Below are 8,058 nucleotides of genomic sequence, written 5' to 3' on the forward strand. Positions count from 1 at the left end.
ATGACTTTCAGTTAGTTCAATGACTTTTATATTATCTCTCCTGGGTCTATTTTCCAGGTCAGTGGTTTTTCCAATGACATATTTCACATTTTCTTCTATTTCTTCATTATTTTGATTATGCTTTATAATTTTTGATTTCTCATAAAGTCATTAGCTTCCATCCACTATGTAAATTGGTGAATGCCTGTAAATGCTTTCTTTTATTAAGTAGTAAGACCTGTTTTGCTGAGTAAGTTTTGCATTTGGATTTTTGTAGTCAGATCAAAGATATTATAAACAAAGGATTCTTTGACCTAGGTAATCCTGGACTGGAGTATTTAGGTGGAGTAGTGGATCAAGTGTGGCCTGGAATCAAGAAAGCTTCTCTTCCAGGAGGCAGCCTGTGGCTGCAGCACTCCAGCATCCTTCCCAGGCAAGGTGCTGAAGCACTTGGGCGAGGAAGCTCAGGATGATGACCTTCAGAAAGGTGGCCATCTCTTTCTTGGAGATCCCTTCCACCTGCCTGAAGTCCTCCACCTCTGCAAAGTGGCCATGCAGCTTCTGCCAGCCCACATTGAGGTGGGCTTTCTTCTCTCCAATGCGCTACAGCCTCTGGAGCTCCTTAGCCAAGTATGTGTTCAGCAGGTCCAGGATCCTCCTGTGGCTCTCCTCCACGAACTCTGGGGGCACCTGCAGAAGCACCAACGTAGTGAGGAGCCCCTAAGTCTGCTCCTTCTGCTGCGGCTTCCTCTTCTGGCTTTCTTTCTGCAGGACATGGGTCTTGCTTTGGGATGTTGTTTGCTCCTGAATTAGCTGAAAGGGTACAATCCTATTCAAGGGTTTGGTCATGGGGACTCTTTGGGAGGAAAAGGGGCAAGGTAGAGTCAAGGAGCCATTCTTCTGTTCCTCCAATTCCTTGGGCCTCTGACTCAATCTGTTGGCCTCCAACTCTTTATACTTTTCCTTCAGCTTCTGAATCTCTGAGTACATCTCTTTCAAAGTCTTTTCTAGGGCTATTCACTCTCTTCATGGTGTGCTTAAGACTGGAGTCCCTTGGCACCCCCAGGAGTCTAGAATTCTATCCAGGTTTAGCAGGAGCTCTTGCATAGCCGATTCAAGCTTGTTCAGTTGCTTTACGGGGCTGTGTTTGGGACAGCTAGATGGGGCCTCTAGATTACCTGTCCCATCCTTGAATTCCTCCTGACTTCTGGCCCTCTTTGCTGCTGAGGGATCTATCAGTTCCTTTTGGGCTAACTTCACAAGAGGGTGAAAAGTCTTATGGGTGAATGACTGGTTGATCATTTCTTTGGTCCTGGAGGCAAAGTTCAGTGATGTGACTGTATCTAGGTAGAAGCACCTTTCTAGAGCAATATTAGCAATGAGCACACTGTGAGTTGAACCTCGAGAGAGTCCTAGGTGTAGTCTGGGATAACTCCCATGTTCTTCAGAAATGCCACAGATGAGTCTTCCCTGTTCTTATTCCAAGAGCTTGCTAGGGGAGATCTGAAATTCATATTTTTCTTAGGAGCTTATGATGTAGGAGTTTTGATTTTCTTGTCTTCTTCTGGTTGCATGTTTTGATCTTTTTTTACCAAAGTCAGATTCCTTAGTATGAGCTCTTTTACAATGTTTATTCACCTTCCTAGTCAAATACTTGACTCTCTGATTCTTTGTCAAAGTAGGACTCTGCTTCCTGTAGGGGTGGGAGTTGGGCTGGGTATGTTGTCTCAGCCTTCAGGAATTTTGCATCAGTCATTCAATCACCCACCATCTGTAGGCCCAGAGCTCTGGAAGCAGCCTCTGCCACTGCTATTACTGCTATAGCTGCCACTGTTGCTGCCTCCACAGGACACTGTAGCAACCAACTCCACTGCCTTGAGGTTGGTGCCATACCCATCCAGACTGAGTGCTCCTCCTTCACCCAGGTCCCACAGAGTTTTCCCACTAACCTTTTTGGTGTTTGTGGGTTAAGAAGCCTGCGAAACATCACAGTTGGCAATGATTCAGTCCCCTGAGGCTTGCTCTGGACCATCTGTGCTGGTGGGGCCCATGCCCTACTGTGCTCCATTACGTGCTTAGTGTGATAGACCCTTTCTGTTGACTTTTCAGGTTATCTTGGTCTGAAGATTTGTTTCATTCTGTCATTTTATGAGTTCTGTAGCTCTAAAATTTGTTTATACAGTCATTTTTTACAGGCGTTTGGAGGGCCATGAGGGAGAGTTCAGGGAAGTCTCTGCTTTTACTCTGCCATCTTGGCCTCTTTTTAAAGGTGACTTTAGATGTAAGATAAATTAATCAACTCCTACATAGTCTAGTCATCTGTAAGGGTGTGTGTCCATCCTTCACTGCTGAAGAAGAATGTCATCAGATAAATGATGACGTGACTTGCACTTGACTTTGTTTTGAGTGGGGGAGGGCTGTGCAGGTCACCAGCCTCACTTCTCCTCCAGAGACATCTGAATCCAGTGACCAGATATTTATCATGATGACTGGAGACGACCCAGGATGAGGCAATTTGGGTTAAGTGACTTGTCCAAGGTCACAGAGCCGGTGAGTGTCAAGTGTCTGAGGTGAGATTTGAACTCAGGTCCTCCTGACTCCTGCACTGGTGCTCTATCCACTGCACCACCTAGCTGCCCCTTCCTGTTCAGCTACTTCTTATTTGAAGGAATACTTGAGCTACCCAAACCAATACATGTCTTTTTTATTGATCTTGGGGAGATTTACAATTTCAATTCTTTGGAGATTGTGATATTTTCTGATTCAGTTGTATAGTATAACAAGAGAAATATTGATGTGCAGGATTATGAAAGCACTGCTCAGTAACCCAGAAATAGTCAAGCCTTTTCTCGCCATCCAACTTCTGCGTTCTGATGATAGAAGAGTCCTTGCAAGGCATAATAACAGATACAATTTTGTTTAATGATCTCATTACTATTAAATGATGTGTAAAACAAGGAATTGTATGCTTACCAAAATTCTTTGCCATATGAAGGATGAATGATTTTAGGTATATCTCTTATCCAAACTTTCTGGCCCCTAAATATATTCATTTATAACTTTAGATGACTTCAGAGACTCCTTCTAGCTCTTTGTACAGCAGAGAGTCCAAAAGAAACAAGGTATCCTTATACAGGTTTTTTGATATTTGTTTACAGTCAACATTCTGATTGCATGGAGTTCTGGAACAATGAATAGCTTCCTCAGTAATATCTATAATTACTCAAAAAAAAATTCAACCTATCTACACAGGAAAAAGCAAGTGGATGAAGAATCCCAGACAATGCATGTTTTGTCTAGACTAAGGGGAGGGAACCGGAGGCTTCAAGGCCACATGCAACCCTCTAGGTCCTCAAGTATGACCCTTTGACCAAATCCAAATTTCACAGAAGAAATCCCCTTAAGAAAAAGATTTGTTCTGTAAAACTTAGATTCTGTGAAAAGACTGCACCCAAGGACCTAAAAGGTCACATGTGCTGAGAGTAAGAATCCATTGATTAACTCTCCCCTCTTAAAAGGAATTACCTGAGTTTTGTTCCAAGATGTCTGCAAAACCTATGACTACACCCATCTTCTCACTTCATCATAATAGTTCTGCATTACTTTCTCTTTTTTTTACCAGTTGTCTCTGTGCTAATGATTCTTTCCATCTCAACTTTTGAAGTACCTAATATTCCTTTCAGTTCTCATATACATGAAATTTCTCTTTGATTCTTAGTTTTGTATTCTTTCTTTTCTCTCCTTGGAGAGAAAGCTAGTTCAATTCAATTCAATTATGACAAGCCTCCTGTTTTACTTAATTGAAATGTTTTTTTTTCAAGGAGGCAAAGAATCGAGGCCTTATTCCCACCTAGTTCTATCTGATTAATTCAAATAAGAAAATGTTTATATATAACAAGAGGATTTTAAACTAATTAATCTGTCAGAGGAAGACTTGACCATGCACTATGTTGATACCTTGCCTAAAATGAGATAATTACTGCAAGAACATGCTATATATCCATCATTCAAAAAGTATGAATACTATGAATGGTACAAAAATAAATAAGAAGCTTAGTATCCACTTGGTAGGGACAGAGAAGACAATATTCACTATGCTAGTGGGTCAGCTACCTACAAAAATGAACATTTTTAACTGATACAGTTTGGGTTAGAGAGTTTATTCAGCTAAACACTGTTTCTTTGCTTCAAGACCCAGCCAAAATTTTGCAGTTTTGCAGTTACTGAGGCTGGAATTACAAATTCATTGTCATTATTTTTCCAGCTGAGTCAGTCAAGCAGTAAATCAATAAAATTTATTAAGGAGCAACTACGTACCAAGCATTGTGCTAAGTCCTTGAAATGAGGCTGATTAGAAATATCACCTGAAGTTTCCATATGTAATCCTAGGAATGAGATACAGGCACTTTTCTTTCTCTTGTAGCATAGCAATTCATCTCTGTTTAAGGTTTGTCTGTATGTATATGAGGTTTCAGAGATCATCTTTTCATTCTAACAGCAAAACAATTCTAGGAAGTGTGGTTATTGAATGCTATCCAGAAGGATTCAATAAATACTAACTTATACTTAGAGTAGCCTCAACAAATACCATTGTTTTTATTCTGTTACACATGCTGCTGACTCCTTTTTCTATGTAGAACCAAATTCATCTGATTCCTGAAACATATTTGGTTTGCTTAAATGCTTTATGTTTGCAGGATTTGGCAGTTAAAGAGTAATGACTTCAAATAAAAATGCCTGTACTTTACCCTTGTACATTAATCATGCAATTTCTTACCAATAGCCCCAAAGATTGAGGAAATTCTTCTTGATTTGATGAAAACAAAAGTTCAACTTCTCCAGAGTCAATAGGACACAGTTTAAATAAATTTGCATAAAATCAACCGCATTTCAGATACTAGTCCAGTCTTCTCATCGAGTCACTTCTAACAAGACCATTTTATTTTTATTGGTTTGTTAGTCTACGTGATATCGTTGAAATGGTTCAAATCTGCAAGACTCATTTATGCCTGTATCCTTATTTTCCCCTTATTAATCCTAAATTTGCTGTAGCTCAGCTATAGCTAGAATTAACCACCACAAATTCTAGAATTTTGACCACATTGAAGGGGAATACAAGGTTGGTCTAACAGGTATAATGAATGGAAACCTTTTGGAGGAAAACTCTGAATTTATTGGGGGACAATACTTCAAAGATAGGCAGGCAGCCCATTCTGCAGCCTATATCCAAATCCTTTATAGCTTGGTAGACTTGTCAAATATTGAAGTTTCCAAAACCTCCAACATCCAAGCCTAATTCCAAACCAGGATGTAATGGTAGTAGAGGATTTTTAGAAGGCTAATTATGTATTTGTTGAGTGATTTCATGGACTTAAATGATTGACGATATAGTTCTTGGATTACTTATGATCAATCACTCTTATAGGTTTTAAGAAAGTTTCAATGTGTAACTGAAAATTTGACGTTTTTCTGACCATAAGTTTCTATTTCCTGCTGTGCATGTCTCCTCAGAAAAGGTGGCAAAGGGCTGGGCTGAGCCATTTCCCTCTGTACCAGCATAAGGCAACTTCTTTTACCCTGATTTCTCAACTTCCACATGGAGAATTCCCAATGCAATGGGAAGCAACTTTCCATTTTGCTCCAGGCCTTCTACTTCCTACTGTACCTGTCGCTTGAGGGAAAAGAAAGAGAAAAAAAAAATCAGTGGAGAATGGAAATTCTTTCTGCTATATTGTTTCCTTTCTAATCCCAGGCTTCAGAGGGGAGAGAAGTAGTGAAATGGGACCAATCAGATGCTGATCATTTAAACATATGCTTTCCCTCTCCAACTTCACTTTTCTCCAGTCTAATCTCCAATATTTCTTGGGAAGAGAGTGGAGATTTCCATTCAATGATGAACATTCTCAAAGCCCTTCCACCAACAGTGAGCCTTCTATTTCCTACTTCAAATGTCCCCTGTTGGATGGAATCAAGGGGCAAGGCTAATTAACTTTCATCCCTGCCAACACTAGGCAAGTCCCACCTCCTGCGGTCAGCCTAATCTCCCAACAGAGTTGTGGATAATTTCCTATGCAGCACAGAAAATCAACATTCTGACTTCAGGAAATCTATTTCCTGCTGCACATGATTGTTCTTGAAGAGAAAGAGAAAAATCTATGGGGAGTGGGACTTCCTTTACTGTAGAGGATCAGCTTTCATCTCCTCCTGTACTACTTCCTAATCTCTAGATTTTGGAAAAAGAGGAGCTACAAAACCAGATATTTGATCTGAGCATTTGACCCTGTGTCTTCCATATAATGATACTTCTATTTCTAGCCCAATCTCCAACTTTCTCTGGGAAGAAGACTGGCATCTTCCACTCAGTGATCAACAGTCTCATGATTGGTCTACTCCCTTGACTCCTCAATTCTCTCCCAGACATCTCCCAATCACACTAGCCATTCTCTTTTCCTCATCTTGACCCACTAGTGAACCAGTTCAGGACTAGAGTATCTTCTTCTCTATGTTTAAATTTATTTATTTAAGTTTTCAACATTCATTTCCACAAAATTTTGGGATCCAAATTTTCTCCCCATTTCTCCCCTCCCCCCATCCCAAAACACTGAGCATTCTAATTACCCCTATCACCAATCTGCCCTCCCTTTTAACATTCCTCCCTTCCCTTATCCCCATCTTCTCTTTTGTCCTGTAGGGCAAGATAACTTTCTATACCCCATTACCTGTATTTCTCATTTCCCAGCTGTATGTAAGAACAATATTCAACTATTGTTCCTAAAACTTTGAGTTCCAACTTCTCTTCCTCCCTCCCTCCCCACCCATCCCCTTTGGGAAGGCAAGCAATTCAATATAGGCCATATCTGTGTAGTTTTGCAAATGACTTCCATAATAGTCGTGTTGTGTAAGACTAACTATATTTCCTTCCATCCTATCCTGCCCCCCATTTCTTCTGCTGTTTCTTTTTTTCCTGTCCTTCCCCAAGACTGTTGACTTCTAATTGCTCCCTCCTCCCATTTCCCTCCCTTCCATCATCCTCCCCACTCTATTTCTCCCCTTCTCCCCCACTTTCCTGTATTGTAAGATAGGTTTTCATACCAAAATGAGTGTACATTTTATTCCTTCCTTTACTCAAATGTGTTGAGAGTAAGCTTCATGTTTTTTCTCTCACCTCCCTGCCTTTTCCCTCTCCTGAAAAGTCTTTTACTTGCCTCTTTTATGAGAGATGATTTGCCCCATTCCATTTCTTCCTTTCTTCTCCCAACATATTTCTCTCTCACCCCTTAATTTCATTTCTTAAGATAAGATCCCATCCTATTCAATTCACCCTGTGCTCTCCCTCTGTGTGTGTGTGTGTGTGTGTGTGTGTGTGTGCGTGTGTGTGTAATCCCACCAACTACCCAGATACTGAAAATAGTTTCAAGAGTTACAAATATTGTCTTTCCATGTTGGAATGTAAACAGTTCATCTTTAGTAAGTCCCTTATGATTTCTCTTTGCTGTTTACCTTTTCATGCTTCTCTTCATTCTTGTGTTTGAAAGTCAAATTTTCTTTTCAGCTCTGATCTTTTCATCAAGAATGCTTGAAAGTCCTCGATTTCATTGAAAGACCATTTTTTCCCCTGAAGTATTATACTCAGTTTTGCTGGGTAGGTGATTCTTGGTTTTAGTCTTAGTTCCTTTGATTTCTGGAATATCATATTCCACTCCCTTCAATGCCTTAATGTAGAAGCTATTAGATCTTGTGTTATCCTGATTGTATTTCCACAATACTTTAATTGTTTCTTTCTAGCTCTTTGCAATATTTTCTCCTTGACATGGGAACTCTGGAATTTGGCCACAATGTTCCTAGGAATTTCTCTTTTTGGATCTCTTTCAGAAGGTGATAGGTGGATTCTTTCAATATTATTTTGCCCCCTGGTTCTAGAATATCAGGGTAGTTTTCCTTGATAATTTCATGAAAGATGATGTCTAGGATCTTTTTTTGATCATGGCTTTCAGGTAGTCCCATAATTTTTGAATTGTCTCTCCTGGATCTATTTTCCATGTCAGTTGTTTTTCCAATGAGATATTTCTCATTATCTTC

The 8,058-nt window shown here is 40.0% G+C and overlaps 1 pseudogene; it reads right to left on the reverse strand.

The window, feature by feature from the left end:
- Nucleotides 1-317: 317 nt before the first annotated feature.
- On the reverse strand, nt 318-1,870 carry LOC140502418 (kinesin-like protein KIF22; annotated as a pseudogene).
- Nucleotides 1,871-8,058: the final 6,188 nt, after the last annotated feature.

This window comes from Notamacropus eugenii, chromosome 4 (genome assembly GCF_028372415.1).
Source record: "Notamacropus eugenii isolate mMacEug1 chromosome 4, mMacEug1.pri_v2, whole genome shotgun sequence".
Taxonomy (NCBI): domain Eukaryota; kingdom Metazoa; phylum Chordata; class Mammalia; order Diprotodontia; family Macropodidae; genus Notamacropus; species Notamacropus eugenii.